This window comes from Pseudophryne corroboree (genome assembly GCF_028390025.1).
Source record: "Pseudophryne corroboree isolate aPseCor3 chromosome 3 unlocalized genomic scaffold, aPseCor3.hap2 SUPER_3_unloc_20, whole genome shotgun sequence".
NCBI lineage: Eukaryota > Metazoa > Chordata > Amphibia > Anura > Myobatrachidae > Pseudophryne > Pseudophryne corroboree.
Window position 1 is genome coordinate 1684852 of NW_026967509.1, and position 20087 is coordinate 1704938.

Below are 20087 nucleotides of genomic sequence, written 5' to 3' on the forward strand. Positions count from 1 at the left end.
TGCTGGATGGACTGAAGTTCTGGATCTTGAAGTCAGGTGGATAGTTTCAGTTTCTTGAACTTTTTCTTCTGCTATCTGGTTCTCCAGTCGGGATGGTAATGATATCCCGGCAGACGGGATGCCAGGGGTCAATATACCAACAGCGGCATCCTGGCCGCAAGAATACTGGCAGCGGGGCAAGCGCAAAGAGTACATTCGCCACGGCACGGTGGCTCACTACACTCACCACAGGTTTTATTGTCACTCTATGGGTGTAGTGGACACACGAGTGGGAAAACCTGTGGCGAGCGCTGACGGCATTCCCGTCTGTCAGGATTTCGGCATCAGGATCCTTAATGCCGGGATCACGACAGCTGGGTAACTACATCCCGTCCAGTCGGTGGCAAGGGGGATACCGATGGGGGAGATGTGTGCTGAGTGTTCTTAACACAGACGGCTCAGCACACATTTCTCCCCACGCTCAGCGCAGTGCGATGCGAGGGGGGATGACGACGGGGTCCGCTCACTTCACACAGCGGCCCACTAGATTGAGTCTGCATGCAGGCTCAATCTAGCACTGGCGACAGACGTGTCATGGCTGTTTTCAGGGCCGGCCAATGATGTCGCTGCATTTCCTGCGATTGGAAACATGGCGGCGGTGCCGCTGCTTATGCATAGGCCGGGGTCAGTCACTATGTGAATTGCGATGGCATGGCGGGGCAGCACCACACATGCCGGGCGGTCTCGCCCTGTTCTGGGCGGCCCCCTGCGTGCCATTCTGGTGGTCACACATTTTGGTAAAATAGTAAAATCTGCGACAAACTCTGAATAATCTCCTCACCCTGCAGAACAGCGCTCCATCACTATCATCATCTCACTGTCACGTCACAGCGACACAATGTAACACCCCAATTACTCTATTCATCCGCAGCTTCTCACCCGTGTCTGATGGGCGGTGCCAGTAATAACATTAAAAAATACAAAATATAAAAAAAAAGCCCAAAAACAAGCAACCACCAAAGAAAAATAATATAAATGTATATATATATATAGATATAGATAGATATATATAAATATAAATAAAGCAACTTGGGGGGAAAAACTATGCTACTGACCTGTATATACTGGAGGGGAGCGCATGGGATTATGGGTAGGCACAGACGCAGTCACTAAGCAACCAGTAGCTCTCCCGCTCATAGGCTGTAGTATCCCGTCACTCATCTTCTAGCCCCGCCCACTCCTTATTTCATACACCAAGGAGTCCATCATACAGCCCCGCCCACTCTACTCGCCATTGGTCGGACTGTCCCGTCACTCATCGTGACCTGTTTGGGAGGGGGAGGGGGCGGGGCTGCGAGCAATGGGCGGGAGAAAGGTTACAGAGTGACTGGACCCTGCGACCAATAGCTAGAGACAGAGGCGGGGCTGGCTGAGTGACGGGTCGCTACAGCCTATGAGAGAGTGGGCGGGGCTGGTGGCTGATCCCATGCTCTATACGGTGACCCGGAAACAGTGCCCCTTCCCTTCCTGTACACAGAGCTCCGCCCCCGGTCTCCACCAGGTAATGGCCGCCGCCCCCTCTCCTGCCGGGCAGGGTGTATGTGCTGCAGTGTGTGGCAGGGACGTGCAGTCAGGGGAGGCAGGGGAGGCAGTGCCTCCCCTGTCATTACTGATTAAAATAATACAAAGATGATACTTATGACACATATTCTGTGTCATAATTATCTTCCTAATATTAATATAATCGTTGTTATTCATTAAATTGGTTTGGGAGGCACTGATTGCAGTGCCTCCCATAGACAATGGGAACGGGACAGAGCCGGGGGGCGGGGCCAGGCACTGGGCTGTAAAAGCCCATTGAAAAAAGGGAAGAAAGCGGCACTAGTATTGGTGCCTCTTTGACAGAGACGGGCTTTCAGCACACATCAAAGCCCGCCCCTGTCAGTGAACAGATATGATTGGACAGCGGATCCAGTGCTGGATCCGCTGGTCCAATCACCAATAAGCGGCGTCGGGACAAGGCAATCAGATCAGTCCCTGATCTGCTGCTGATGGGGGGGGGGGACACACGTCTACACAGAAGCGGGGGATTCGAAAGCCGGACCGGACCATATTCTGGAACCCCGGACGAGACCTGCTCCCTGCAGCGACCCCTGCGCTGTGGAGCTTTGTATGCACGTTCCCGGCCGGGGGACATGTCACTAACAGACTGTCAGCGGGGACCGGGGAGACAGAGAGCGAGAATGTTTATAGACGGCCGGGCTGCTGCTCCCTGTCAGCGCTGCACACACAGCGGACGGGCGGACGGGTCCGTGCGCTGATGTGGGGAGACATGACAGCCTCTTATCCCGCTGCTGCTGTGCCCGGACAGAGGTAGGGAGGGAGGGGGGAGCAGCACAGGGAGATGCTGGTGCTGTGCTGCATACAGATCATTTGTATAGCCACCTGTTGCAAACAGGGGGAGGGGGGGTTAAATTATACAGTGTTTTATATATATATATATATATATATATATATATATATATATATATATATAGCAACAGTACAAAAGAAAAAAAAACATTTGTGTGCAAAGGAGGGATCAAATAATATTTAATATTGGACCTTGGTAATACCATGTAAAATATATGTATATATATAATGCAGGGACGTGAACCTTATAGTGACCACACTTTTAAAAAATGGTGACAGCCAATTGTGATATTTTTTTAAAGTGTGGGCACTATGAGGTTCATTATATATATACACATATATGTTATATGGTATTACCAAGGTCTGATTTTATAGTTAAATTTAATCTCAAATAAATAATATTAAAGAAACACTCACTCTCCGTCACCCCGGTCACCATTGACAGCCTGTTAGAGACATGCTCCTCCCCAGACGGGAACGTGCATACAAAGCTCCTCAGTGGCAGGGGTCGCTGCAGGGAGCAGGTCTCGTCCGGGGTTCCTTTATCTGGTCCGGTCCGGTTTTCACTGAATCCCCAGAAGCGGCGGCTGCAGCAAAAAGCACCCCCTCGATACACAGAAGCAGCCGGTAGCAGCATACAGTGCTCTCGACACCCCCCCCTACCCCCCCCCCCCCCCCCCCCCGAGTATCCAGCCTAAAGCCATTCAATGGGAGGCGAGGAGGATAAAGGTACTCATCTTGGACAGGTAAGCGCTGGAGCAGTGCTGTTGCTCACGCGACACAGGGGGGGTTTCTGAGAACATAGAAACCCCCCCATGGCCGCCACAGTATATACACAGTGGCTGCAGTACCAGCCCACCCCCCCCAGGTACTCTAACGTAACTGATGTTCCTAAAAAGTGAGCTTAGGTTTGTGTTCTTGTGCTGCTGGGGATGTACTGGAGAAGCCAGTGCCTCCCCAGCCATTGACCTCACCGCACGCCACTGGTGTGTGGTGCATGGAGAGTATATTACCCGTGTCATACACACACACAGCGCTGCTCACACTGCTGTCACTGCTCATACAGGCGTGTTACACATAGGGGGCGGTATATACACATAGGGGGAGGTATATACACATAGGGGGCGCTATATACACATAGGGGGCGGTATACACACATGGGGGGCGGTATACCCACATAGGGGCACTATACACACATAGGGGACGGTATATACACATAGGGGACGCTATACACACATAGGGGGGCGCTATACACACATAGGGGGCGCTATACACACATAGGGGACGGTATATACACGTAGGGGACGCTATACACACATAGGGGGGCGCTATACACACATAGGGGGCGCTATACACACATAGGGGACGGTATATACACGTAGGGGACGCTATACACACATAGGGGGCGCTATATACACATAGGGGGTGCTATACACACATAGGGGACGGTATATACACATAGGGGACGCTATACACACATAGGGGGCGCTATACACACATAGGGGCGCTATACACACATAGGGGGCGGTATACACACATAGGGGCACTATACACATGGGGGGCGGTATACACTCATAGGGGGTGCTATACACACATAGGGGGGCGGTATACACACATAGGGGCACTATACACACATGTGGGGCGCTATACACACATGGGGGGCGCTATACACACATGGGGGGCGCTATACACACATGGGGGGCGGTATACACACATAGGGGCACTATACACACATAGGGGGTGCTGTACACACATAGGGGCGGTATACACACATAAGGGGCGCTATACACACATAGGGGGGCGCTATATACACATAAGGGGTGCTATACACACATAGGGGACGGTATACACACATAGGGAGCGCTATACACACATAGGGGCACTATACACACATGTGGGGCGCTATACACACATGGGGGGCGGTATACACACATAGGGGCACTATACACACATAGGGGGTGCTGTACACACATAGGGGCGGTATACACACATAGGGGGCACTATACACACATAGGGGACGGTATACACACATAGGGGGTCGCTATATACACATAGGGGGCGGTATACACACATAGGGGCACTATACACACATAGGGGGTGCTGTACACACATAGGGGCGGTATACACACATAGGGGGCGCTATACACACATAAGGGGCGCTATACACACATAGGGGGCGCTATATACACAAAAGGGGTTCTATACACACATAGGGGACGGTATACACACATAGGGAGCGCTATACACACATAGGGGGCGGTATACACACATAGGGGCACTATACACACATGGGGGGCGCTATACACACATGGGGGGCGCTATACACACATGGGGGCGCTATACACACATGGGGGCGCTATACACACATGGGGGGCGCTATACACACATGGGGGGCGCTATACACACATGGGGGGCGCTATACACACATGGGGGGCGCTATACACACATGGGGGGCGCTATACACACATGGGGGGCGCTATACACACATGGGGGGCGCTATACACACATAGGGGGCGCTATACACACATAGGGGCACTATACACACATAGGGGGTGCTGTTCACACAAGGGCGGTATACACACATAGGGGGCGCTATACACACATGGGGGGTGCTGTACACACATGGGGGGTGCTGTACACACATAGGGGGCACTATACACACATAGGGGCACCATACACACATAGGGGGCGCTATACACACATGGGGGGGCGGTATACACATATGGGGGGGCGGTATACACACATGGGGGGGCGGTATACACACATGGGGGTATACACACATGGGGGGCGGTATACACACATGGGGGGGCGGTATACACACATGGGGGGGCGGTATACACACATAGGGGGCGGTATACACACATAGGGGGCGGTATACACACATAGGGGGCGCTGTACACACATAGGGGGCGCTGTACACACATAGGGGGTGCTGTACACACATGGGGGGCGGTATACACACATAGGGGCACTATACACACATGTGGGGCGCTATACACACATGGGGGGCGGTATACACACATGGGGGGCGGTATACACACATAGGGGCACTATACACGCATGGGGGGCGCTATACACACATGGGGGGCGGTATACACACATAGGGGGGCGGTATACACTCATAGGGGGTGCTATACACACATAGGGGGCGGTATACACACATAGGGGGCGCTATACACACATAGGGAGCGGTATATACACATAGGGGGCACTATACACACATAGGGAGCGCTATGCACACATAGGGGGCACTATACACACATAGGGGGCGCTATACACACACAGGGGGTGCTATACACACAGGGGGGCGGTATACACACATGGGGGGCGGTATACACACATGGGGGCGGTATACACACATGGGGGGCGGTATACACACATGGGGGGCGGTATACACACATGGGGGGCGGTATACACACATGGGGGGCGCTATACACACATAGGGGCACTATACACACAGGGGGCGCTATATACACATAGGGGGACGCTATATACACATAGGGGGCACTATACTCACATAGGGAGCGCTATACTCACATAGGGAGCGCTATACACACATAGGGGGCGCTATACACATAGGGGGTGCTATACACACATGGGGGGCGGTATACACACATGGGGTGCGCTATACACACATAGGGGGCGCTATACACACATAGGGGCGCTATATACACATAGGGGGCGCTATATACACATAGGGGGCACTATACACACATAGGGGATGGTATACACACATAGGGGGTCGCTATATACACATAGGGGGCGGTATACACACATAGGGGCACTATACACACATAGGGGGTGCTGTACACACATAGGGGCGGTATACAGACAGGGGGCACTATACACACATAGGGGGCGCTATACACACATAGGGGGCGCTATATATACATAGGGGGTGCTATACACACATAGGGGATGGTATACACACATAGGGAGCGCTATACACACATGGGGGGCGGTATACACACATAGGGGGTGCTATACACACATGGGGGGCAGTATACACACATGGGGGGGCGGTATACACACATAGGGGCACTATACACACAGGGGGCGCTATATACATAGGGGGCGCTATATACACATAGGGGGCACTATACACACATAGGGGCACTATACACACATAGGGGGTCGCTATATACACATAGGGGCGCTATACACACATAGGGGCACTATACACACATAGGGGGTGCTGTACACAAATAGGGGCGGTATACACACATAGGGGGCGCTATACACACATAGGGGGCGCTATATACACATAGGGGGCGCTATATACACATAGGGGGCGCTATATACACATAGGGGGTGCTATACACACATAGGGAGCGCTATACACACATAGGGGGCGGTATACACACATAGGGGCACTATACACACATGTGGGGCGCTATACACACATGGGGGGCGGTATACACACATAGGGGCACTATACACACATAGGGGGTACTGTACACACATAGGGGCGGTATACACACATAGGGGGCGCTATACACACATAAGGGGCGCTATACACACATAGGGGGCGCTATATACACAAAAGGGGTGCTATACACACATAGGGGACGGTATACACACATAGGGAGCGCTATACACACATAGGGGGCGGTATACACACATAGGGAGCGCTATACACACATAGGGGGAGGTATACACACATAGGGAGCGCTATACACACATGGGGGGCACTATACACACATGGGGGGCGCTATACACACATGGGGGGCGCTATACACACATGGGGGGCGCTATACACACATGGGGGCGCTATACACACATGGGGGCGCTATACACACATGGGGGCGCTATACACACATGGGGGGGCGCTATACACACATGGGGGGGCGCTATACACACATGGGGGGGCGCTATACACACATGGGGGGCGCTATACACACATGGGGGGCGCTATACACACATGGGGGGCGCTATACACACATAGGGGGCGCTATACACACATAGGGGCACTATACACACAAAGGGGGTGCTGTTCACTCAAGGGCGGTATACACACATAGGGGGCGGTATACACACATAGGGAGCGCTATACACACATAGGGGGAGGTATACACACATAGGGAGCGCTATACACACATGGGGGGCACTATACACACATGGGGGGCGCTATACACACATGGGGGGCGCTATACACACATGGGGGGCGCTATACACACATGGGGGCGCTATACACACATGGGGGCGCTATACACACATGGGGGCGCTATACACACATGGGGGGGCGCTATACACACATGGGGGGGCGCTATACACACATGGGGGGGCGCTATACACACATGGGGGGCGCTATACACACATGGGGGGCGCTATACACACATGGGGGGCGCTATACACACATAGGGGGCGCTATACACACATAGGGGCACTATACACACAAAGGGGGTGCTGTTCACTCAAGGGCGGTATACACACATAGGGGGCGCTATACACACATGGGGGGTGCTGTACACACATGGGGGGCGGTATACACACATAGGGGGCGCTATACACACATAGGGGCACCACACACACATGGGGGGGAGGTATACACACATGGGGGGCGGTATACACACATGGGGGGGCGGTATACACACATGGGGGGGCGGCATACACACATGAGGGGGCGCTATACACACATAGGGGGCGGTATACACACATAGGGGGCGGTATACACACATAGGGGGCGGTATACACACATAGGGGGCGGTATACACACATAGGGGGCGGTATACACACATAGGGGGCGGTATACACACATAGGGGGCGCTGTACACACATAGGGGGCGCTGTACACACATAGGGGGGCGGTATACACTCATAGGGGGTGCTATACACACATAGGGGGGCGGTATACACACATAGGGGCACTATACACACATGTGGGGCGCTATACACACATGGGGGGCGGTATACACACATAGGGAGCGCTATACACACATGGGGGCGGTATACACACATAGGGGCACTATACACGCATGGGGGGCGCTATACACACATAGGGGGGCGGTATACACTCATAGGGGGTGCTATACACACATAGGGGGGCGGTATACACACATAGGGGGCGCTATACACACATAGGGAGCGGTATATACACATAGGGGGCACTATACACACATAGGGAGCGCTATGCACACATAGGGGGCACTATACACACATAGGGGGCGCTATACACACAGGGGGGCGGTATACACACATGGGGGGCGGTATACACACATGGGGGGCGGTATACACACATGGGGGGCGCTATACACACATGGGGGGCGCTATACACACATAGGGGCACTATACACACGGGGGCGCTATATACACATAGGGGGACGCTATATACACATAGGGGGCACTATACTCACATAGGGAGCGCTATACTCACATAGGGAGCGCTATACACACATAGGGGGCGCTATACACATAGGGGGTGCTATACACACATGGGGGGCGGTATACACACATGGGGGGCACTATACACACATAGGGGGCGCTATACACACATGGGGGGTGCTGTACACACATGGGGAGCGGTATACACACATAGGGGGCGCTATACACACATAGGGGGCGGTATACACACATGGGGGGGCGGTATACACACATGGGGGGGCGGTATACACACATGGGGGGGCGGTATACACACATGGGGGGGCGGTATACACACATGGGGGGGCGGTATACACACATAGGGGGCGCTATACACACATAGGGGGCGCTATACACACATAGGGGGTGCTGTACACACATAGGGGGTGCTGTACACACATGGGGGGCGGTATACACACATAGGGGCACTATACACACATGTGGGGCTCTATACACACATGGGGGGCGGTATACACACATGGGGGGCGGTATACACACATAGGGGCACTATACACGCATGGGGGGCGCTATACACACATGTGGGGCGGTATACACACATAGGGGGGCGGTATACACTCATAGGGGGTGCTATACACACATAGGGGGCGGTATACACACATAGGGGGCGCTATACACACATAGGGAGCGGTATATACACATAGGGGGCACTATACACACATAGGGAGCGCTATGCACACATAGGGGGCACTATACACACATAGGGGGCGCTATACACACACAGGGGGTGCTATACACACAGGGGGGCGGTATACACACATGGGGGGCGGTATACACACATGGGGGGCGGTATACACACAAGGGGGCCGTATACACACATGGGGGGCGGTATACACACATGGGGGGCGGTATACACACATGGGGGGCGCTATACACACATAGGGGCACTATACACACAGGGGGGCGCTATATACACATAGGGGGACGCTATATACACATAGGGGGCACTATACTCACATAGGGAGCGCTATACTCACATAGGGAGCGCTATACACACATAGGGGGCGCTATACACATAGGGGGTGCTATACACACATGGGGGGCGGTATACACACATGGGGGGCGGTATACACACATGGGGGGCGCTATACACACATAGGGGGCGCTATATACACATAGGGGGCGCTATATACACATAGGGGGCACTATACACACATAGGGGACGGTATACACACATAGGGGGTCGCTATATACACATAGGGGGCACTATACACACATAGGGGGTGCTGTACACACATAGGGGCGGTATACAGACAGGGGGCACTATACACACATAGGGGGCGCTATATATAAATAGGGGGTGCTATACACACACAGGGGATGGTATACACACATAGGGAGCGCTATACACACATGGGGGGCGGTATACACACATAGGGGGTGCTATACACACATGGGGGGCAGTATACACACATGGGGGGGCGGTATACACACATAGGGGGCGCTATACACACATAGGGGCACTATACACACAGGGGGCGCTATATACATAGGGGGCGCTATATACACATAGGGGGCACTATACACACATAGGGGCACTATACACACATAGGGGGTCGCTATATACACATAGGGGGCGCTATACACACATAGGGGCACTATACACACATAGGGGGTGCTGTACACAAATAGGGGCGGTATACACACATAGGGTGGCGCTATATACACATAGGGGGCGCTATATACACATAGGGGGTGCTATACACACATAGGGAGCGCTATACACACATAGGGGGCGGTATACACACATAGGGGCACTATACACACATGGGGGGCGGTATACACACATAGGGGCACTATACACACATAGGGGGTGCTGTACACACATAGGGGCGGTATACACACATAGGGGGCGCTATACACACATAAGGGGCGCTATACACACATAGGGGGCACTATATACACAAAAGGGGTGCTATACACACATAGGGGACGGTATACACACATAGGGAGCGCTATACACACATAGGGGGCGGTATACACACATAGGGGGTGCTGTACACACATAGGGGCGGTATACACACATAGGGGGCGCTATACACACATAAGGGGCGCTATACACACATAGGGGGCGCTATATACACAAAAGGGGTGCTATACACACATAGGGGACGGTATACACACATAGGGAGCGCTATACACACATAGGGGGCGGTATACACACATAGGGAGCGCTATACACACATAGGGGGAGGTATACACACATAGGGAGCGCTATACACACATGGGGGGCACTATACACACATGGGGGGCGCTATACACACATGGGGGGCGCTATACACACATGGGGGGCGCTATACACACATGGGGGCGCTATACACACATGGGGGCGCTATACACACATGGGGGCGCTATACACACATGGGGGGGCGCTATACACACATGGGGGGCGCTATACACACATGGGGGGCGCTATACACACATGGGGGCGCTATACACACATGGGGGGCGCTATACACACATGGGGGGCGCTATACACACATAGGGGGCGATATACACACATAGGGGGCGCTATACACACATAGGGGCACTATACACACATAGGGGGTGCTGTTCACTCAAGGGCGGTATACACACATAGGGGGTGCTATACACACATGGGGGGTGCTGTACACACATGGGGGGCGGTATACACACATAGGGGGCGCTATACACACATAGGGGCACCACACACACATGGGGGGGCGGTATACACACATGGGGGGGCGGTATACACACATGGGGGGGCGGTATACACACATGGGGGGGCGGTATACACACATAGGGGGCGCTATACACACATAGGGGGCGGTATACACACATAGGGGGCGGTATACACACATAGGGGGCGGTATACACACATAGGGGGCGGTATACACACATAGGGGGCGGTATACACACATAGGGGGCGGAATACACACATAGGGGGTGCTGTACACACATAGGGGGGCGGTATACACTCATAGGGGGTGCTATACACACATAGGGGGGCGGTATACACACATAGGGGCACTATACACACATGTGGGGCGCTATACACACATGGGGGGCGGTATACACACATAGGGAGCGCTATACACACATGGGGGCGGTATACACACATAGGGGCACTATACACGCATGGGGGGCGCTATACACACATAGGGGGGCGGTATACACTCATAGGGGGTGCTATACACACATAGGGGGGCGGTATACACACATAGGGGGCGCTATACACACATAGGGAGCGGTATATACACATAGGGGGCACTATACACACATAGGGAGCGTTATGCACACATAGGGGGCACTATACACACATAGGGGGCGCTATACACACATAGGGGGTGCTATACACACAGGGGGGCGGTATACACACATGGGGGGCGGTATACACACATGGGGGGCGGTATACACACATGGGGGGCGCTATACACACATGGGGGCGCTATACACACATAGGGGCACTATACACACGGGGGCGCTATATACACATAGGGGGACGCTATATACACATAGGGGGCACTATACTCACATAGGGAGCGCTATACTCACATAGGGAGCGCTATACAAACATAGGGGGCGCTATACACATAGGGGGTGCTATACACACATGGGCGGTATACACACATGGGGGGCGCTATACACACATAGGGGGCGCTATACACACATAGGGGGCGCTATATGCACATAGGGGGCGCTATATACACATAGGGGGGCGCTATATACACATAGGGGGCACTATACACACATAGGGAGCGCTATGCACACATAGGGGGCACTATACACACATAGGGGGCGCTATACACACACAGGGGGTGCTATACACACAGGGGGGCGGTATACACACATGGGGGGCGGTATACACACATGGGGGCGGTATACACACATGGGGGGCGGTATACACACATGGGGGGCGGTATACACACATGGGGGGCGCTATACACACATGGGGGCGCTATACACACATAGGGGCACTATACACACAGGGGGGCGCTATATACACATAGGGGGACGCTATATACACATAGGGGGCACTATACTCACATAGGGAGCGCTATACTCACATAGGGAGCGCTATACACACATAGGGGGCGCTATACACATAGGGGGTGCTATACACACATGGGGGGCGGTATACACACATGGGGGGCGCTATACACACATAGGGGGCGCTATACACACATAGGGGGCGCTATATACACATAGGGGGCGCTATATACACATAGGGGGCACTATACACACACAGGGGACGGTATACACACATAGGGGGTCGCTATATACACATAGGGGGCGGTATACACACATAGGGGCACTATACACACATAGGGGGGTGCTGTGCACACATAGGGGCGGTATACAGACAGGGGGCACTATACACACATAGGGGGCGCTATACACACATAGGGGGCGTTATATATACATAGGGGGTGCTATACACACATAGGGGATGGTATACACACATAGGGAGCGCTATACACACATGGGGGGCGGTATACACACATAGGGGGTGCTATACACACATGGGGGGCAGTATACACACATGGGGGGGCGGTATACACACATAGGGGCACTATACACACAGGGGGCGCTATATACATAGGGGGCGCTATATACACATAGGGGGCACTATACACACATAGGGGCACTATACACACATAGGGGGTCGCTATATACACATAGGGGGCGCTATACACACATGGGGGGCGGTATACACACATAGGGGCACTATACACACATAGGGGGTGCTGTACACAAATAGGGGCGGTATACACACATAGGGGGCGCTATACACACATAGGGGGGCGCTATATACTGACAATGCTAAATTCCTTTGTCGTATAAACAACCCTTTATGAAGCTAAGAACACTGTACGCTGTTTACTTAAGAAGTACCGTAATGGTACGCTATCTGCGTAACGATCGCTCAGCCGTAGGCGAGACGCTCAAGCGTCACGTTCGCTCACGGCCCAGTGATCACAGGACACGTTATTGGTTATGTCTAGGGGAATGATTCGCTGTAGCGTAGCGTACACTCGAGACCACGAGGAGGTCACCAGCGATGCAGACGCTCACAACACTATACCTTTATGTCTAAACCTTTTACCAATGAAATACACTGAATACCTTAATGTGAGTACAGGGTGTAAGTGCAACCTTGTGTAACCTGACTATCTACAAAGCTGCTTGAGCGTCACCGACGCTCAAGTGAACACTCAACACTATAGAAAATACACAGATACTGGTTTAGGTTCCAAGGCCTATTAACTGTATTATATCTAATATACTTGTAAAAGGGGATAACAGTACAAATGATACACTACAATATAACAGAGACTTCCTAACCACAGAACTAAACAATAAATACAAAAAGACAATACTATACTGACCTAAATGCAATACAATACAATGCTATAATACTATGAGAGATATAAGAGAAAAGAGGAGAGAGAGAGATAGAGAGAGAGAGAGAAATTGGCTCACAGAAAGACAATGATTACGGAGAGAAAACTTACGCACAAAGGGTAACGATCGCATGCGCCTCGATATCCAGCTCCCGGCTATCAGCAGATAACCGTTGATGAGAGAGTGACTTTGGATATGGTCGGCCTGCCTATTTATGCCCCACACACAATGCAATCTCATAGTCCCTACAATCCCATTGTTCATTGGCCGAAGGAATTCGGCCCTGCATCATAACAAAAGGTCATAGGGTGATTCATACAGGTGGGCTGTGACGATTTCCAACAGCTCAGGTGGGTGGGAAACTAGGTTTCCCGCCGCATACCTGAGTATGAGTAAATAATAGAAATGAGCATAAACTTCTTATGTCCATAACTATTCGCATGAGCGATTAATACGCTCCAAACCAACACCGGAATATTGCTAATTAAATACTCTTCCGATGGGTACCAAACACTGCTGTATGATTCCTGTTAGACCCTTCGTACGATGCAAAGAGGGATTCCTCAGCTCAGGGACCTTCTATATTAACTAAACTTTCAGAATCTATCAAAGGGACCATGATCTATAAACTACATTAATTGTGAAAACATGTAACGAATGGGTCGCACGCTGCGACCACGTAAACTCTACCGTAAATACGCATACCGCGCCTGCGAGTGCACGTTATTGTGGGTATGCGCTTCCACGGGAGAGTGCACGCACGCGCAGCACGGACCAGTGTGCGGTGCAAATATGGCAACGTGCATTGAGACATTTTTCTGACTTCGACAGTCCACCCTTTGGCAGTCAATAATAACTGCCACAAAACATTTAAGGAGAAAAATGTAAGTCAGGGGTTAATTGATTTCCATGGTGGGGTAGGGAAGGAGAGAGGAGTAGGTGTGAAAAGGGTATGACCTAGTGAGAAAGTAGAAGCATGTGTGTATGAGTCCATGTTTGGGGGGTCATGTATCATCGTGCCGTACGTGTGGTAAATCAAGCTTCGAGGTATTGCGAAGTATACATTTGAATTCCTTCTTATCCCGTACTAAGGGTCTGTGGATGGGCTGTCAAACTCTACCGAGCTCATTTCGGCTGTGGTTGCAACAAAATGGGGATGCACATTTTAGTTGATGATACATGAATGGGGGAGGTATGTGGTTGCTGATATCTGTGCCTGTATTCCCTATCGACTATGTGTGTTATTACCTGAGGGTTGTAGAGATGAAGATAAAGAACACTTATGGAAAATGCAATGATATTCTATGTCAGGGAAATGTACATCTGTCGTCGAAGTTGTGTTCGGTATCTGTTGAGAGTCGTCTTCTTTGCGCTGTATTGCTCCTTAGGCATGAGCAAATAGCTTTGTCTGAGCCATCAGATTTACAAAAAATGTTGGGCTAGCGTGAGTTTAAAAGTACTAGGGAAACTGGGGATCCATGGCAAAGTTCATCAAGTGTCCATTTCTCAAGTGGTCAAAAGCTGCATCTTTGGTCTTGTCTGTTGTCTTGTCTGTGTACCGTCTCGTCAACTTCCTCGTCCAAGGGGTCTTTGTATCTTGGAGAAAAGCAGAAAAACAGGTGAAAGAAACGGACCGTACAATCGCATTTTCATCACATCATGGTTTCTATCATTGGGTCATAAATCAAATCCAGGTTAATTACAGTTTCCTCACTCCTCAAGCTCATCACTCTTGTACTTTGTTTGCACCTCATTAAAGCCTGCCCGCATCTAAATATCAATCCAATCGATATAATGACACCCAGGATACAAAGGAGAAACTTTCCAACATCCATTATGACTCCTTGAGCCCATTCTCCCAAACCGGAGAACCAATTTCGCGGGTTCAACCATGACACCCAACCAGTCAGCTCATTACCTACAGCAGCAAGGGTGAGATTGTGTTTTCGACGAAATTCCCACTTTAATTGGAGAATATCATCCATCTTTTGGTCTATGACCTCTACCGGATCCTCGGTGCTATTTGTGATATACGTGCAACACTTTATGCCGTACTGTGTTGCCAATGTAACACAATATCCGCCTGTTACTGCTGTAAGGTAATTGAGAACCATCCTATGCTGAACTAGTTCTGTTTTGTAAGCTTGAAGTTCTCTTCCAGTGTATCTAAACGTGTCATCATACATTTCAGTGATATTATCTAACAAATTGGCGAGTGCGGAAATGTATCTATAATTCATCACTCCTCGAGCGGTACGAGTGAAATCTAACGCTACCAGAACCTGAATCCCGGTGGATTCATGGATAAGATCAGAGGCCGGATGCTCTAATCTTTCTGACAGTTGTCTTTTAACTCGGTGCTCGTAGTGAGTGTGAGTGTAAGGAGCTTGGGCACCACGGTGTATGTCCTTCATTTTGTCATGTGTAAAAGTCATCACTTCAGGCAATACTTTTCCAATATAACACAATCCTTCAGAGTTTGGGGCAAGCCACTTGTACGCCTTTCTCCCGCATATGAAATATGCATCATCGGGGAGAACATATGGGACGGAGAAGGACATGACCATGTTACAAACCTTCCTGGTGAAATCTCCTGACCCTAATTCTTCCATCTGCCTAATGCACGTATCAGTTTGTATGACATGTGCACAGTATCCTGGTGATACCTCTCCAACTCTAGTAATCCTATTTCCTAAGGTATATCGATACCGAAAAGATTTTCCTCTACTGGCTATGTGGCGTACGAGCTCTGTATCTGTAGGCATTCTATCTGCTCTGTGTGAAAAGGTCATGGTAAGGTTGCTCCATGACACTTCCCAATTTCCCGGTTTTCTAGGATTGGAGATATTAAAACATAAGAGGGACCTATCCACATGGTATTGGTGGAGCTTCAAACTAGGAGGGCTGGAGATATTAAACCTCCGGTCCACCGGTCTCCCACCACTTAGCTCAAGTACCTCCCCTAACGTTAAAGGAAATGGTACTAGCCCTGATTTGCTGTGACCCTGAGGTACTTGAGAGCATACCCAACAATCGGTCTTATTTAACACATTACCCACTAAGGAGTGATAGTCACTCAATGGATGCCGGTCCATATGGATATTAAAACTGGATTGGCATTTCTTTGTTACAGAGCCTACAGATACAACTTTCTTTTTGAACTAACATTCCTTCACAGTTGTTTACAAATAACATGGTTGTTAGATCGTGCCCGGTACTCGCCTTTGCTTGGTGATTGGGTTGCTATTGGAAATTTACACCTCCGTCTCAGTCATCAGGACCTTTCTGGATCCTTTCTCGACCTCACTGGTACTCCCACCGAAACAGACTGCTCTGGTCAACATCATGGTTAACGGGAAAATCCATATCACAGTCTCTTGGGGCAAGTCCATCTTACAGGAGGAGAAAAGAAGAAATTTGTAAATGGGGTATAAGAAAACAGTTTGAGGGGGAGAGAACTTGTTACGATAATAAGTTCTCTCGTCTTGTTGTTCTTCTTGTTCTGCTGTCCTCTCAAAGGTGCTGTCTCTCAGTCTTCCAAACGAACATTCTGGTGATGCAATATTCCTTCCTAACCGGCGATCTTTCTGTAAGGAGCAAAAATCTGGCATTACCATTGGTCCAACTGAGGGGTGACATACCATCTTTAAACCATGAAAACATAAGTGAGAAGAGAGAGAGAAAAAAAAAAAAAAAAGAGATAGAGAACAATTCATGTGCATATCTATATATTACATAACTCGTCTTTAACCATCAATAAGAGAAGAGAAACAAAGCATTTTTTTTTTTAAACATTGTCAACATTAAGAAAACATTGTCAGACTATTAGGCTGTCGTATCTACGTGTCTAATGGTTTCCTTGAGCAGTCCCTCCCCACCAGCACTTGCATTATTCCACTGTCTGTATCTGGCCAGAATACATTGTGGTGGATAGGTCATGCTGGGGTTTGGTAGACTTCTGCAAGGACCAAGCGAATATGCAATGTTCGAATTCTTACCAATAATCGTCAGAGATGGGGATAGAGAGAGAGAGAAAAAACATTTATTTTTTTTTCCACAAATACATTTACAACGTTTAACCTGGTCATTCCTGTGTCTTCAGTGAATGACCTCCCACTTCATTAACCGTTACCTCAGGCTTGCCTCCATTCCTAATAATCACCTTTCCTGCCTATGTGATCCTTGATTGTAATGGTGTGTATTGTAATTTTGCTCATTTCTTGGTCTAGGGGGTCTAACTTTATGTGGGCTGTTATGCCTGCAATCTCTTGCATAATGGCCTTCCTTCTGGCAATTATAGCAACTCCTGGGCTTCCTCCACGTGTCAGTGACCTGAGGTTTTGGTTGGTTTGATGCCTCCTCAAACGCTCGGATGCTCATCATCGTCAACCGTTTCCCCTGTACTTCCCTGATTCCTTGGATTTCATGATTATGGTGTTGTCTTTCTCTTGATCTACAATCTCTTGCAATGTGTCCCTTTTTATGACAACTGTAACAGACTTCCATATCTGGATTTCTCGCAGGGGTGTGTGGCTTTTGTTGGGGTGGTCTTGTGGTTTGGGCCTGTATATTTGATGCCATTAACTTATCTCTTAGTGACTCTCTGTACCTGGTGATATTCTGATCATGATTAATGACGGCCTCTCTTAGTGCGGCCACCGAGATCTCTCTCCAGTTTGGGTTGGTGGTCTGTACCCTTGTTTTTAATTCATCCTTTAAACCATTCATTAATACCTTAACCGCTATTCCTTTATGTTGTGCATTTGTCTTGATGTCTGCGATCCCAGTGTTTCTAGCCATTATTTGCAGTGCTCGATTGAAATAATTAGAAACATTTTCCTTTTCGTTTTGCCTTATGGAGAAAATTTCATTCCACTTGACAGCGGTTGGGAAATATATTCCTAACTGTCGGTTAATCTGCCTAATACATTCCTGATTGTGTTCCTCCATACAGGGTACCTCCGTGTTTAATTTACAATCAGCAATTAATTTTTCAGGGTCAACACTGGAGGGCAAACATGCCCTCAGCACTGTCCGCCACTCTTTGTTGGTGGGTTCTGTGGCGTTTCCTAGTTCTTTAATAAACCTTTGACATTTGGCTAGATTTTTCCTCGGATCAGGAAATTCAGACATAATTGATCTCAATTCGGTCCGAGACAAGAGACAGCGCATTGCACTGTCCTTGACGGGAATGATTCCCTGATCGTCAGTCTTCCCATTGGGGACTGAGATCACCCTGGCCAGATCGAGCTCAGTTACATCATCTTGTGTTGGTCTTACAATATGGGGTACATCTGTTTGTGCGTGATATGAAACATTGTACGTACCTGTGGACACGACCTCACCTGACCCTCCGTTAGGGGGTTCGATTATTGCCTTTACCAATTTGGTCGCGTCCACCTGGATGGCTTTTGTGATGGTTGCTGGAAGAGGTGCTGACATCGTTCTGGGCTCACTTTCTTGTTGGTGTTCCTGAGGAAAGTTTAACATGGGGTGCGACTTGCATAGGTTAATAGTTGTACATTCAACAGTATTACAATAATCATTGTTACATTTATTACCCTTATTCTTATGATCTATATTACAGTTGCTAAGAGCGTTTTTATTGTTCCACTTTTGTGCTTTTCTCTCCGCAATCAACTCCTCTCCTGATGCCATGTCTCTCCTCTCAAGATAAGAGTCAGAAAAGTCAATAGACTCTCTTTGTAATTCACTTTCCTGTTGCCATAACTGTAAATATTCATAATGTTTATTTTGTCTCTTCGTTGGTTCAATGAGACTTATCCTCCTCCTTAAATTTTGTAACACTTCTGGACTAAAGCTACCTATTCTTGGGAATTTGTCCCTGTCTTGTACAGTCATTCTCTCCCATTCATCACATAAAACTTCAGCGTGATTTCCATATTTCTTACACATCACATATCGTGCCGACCCGATGGATCGGTTCTCTGAAT

The 20087-nt window shown here is 50.0% G+C and overlaps 1 long non-coding RNA gene across 1 annotated transcript in view; it reads left to right on the forward strand.

The window, feature by feature from the left end:
• The first annotated feature begins 1471 nt into the window (after positions 1-1471).
• The window catches only part of LOC134983677 (uncharacterized), a 64758-nt gene continuing 46142 nt past the window's right edge, over positions 1472-20087 (forward strand). Inside the window, exon 1 of the long non-coding RNA XR_010191670.1 lies at positions 1472-1540. This is a non-coding gene — a long non-coding RNA (uncharacterized LOC134983677). The remainder of the gene's footprint in view (positions 1541-20087) is intronic.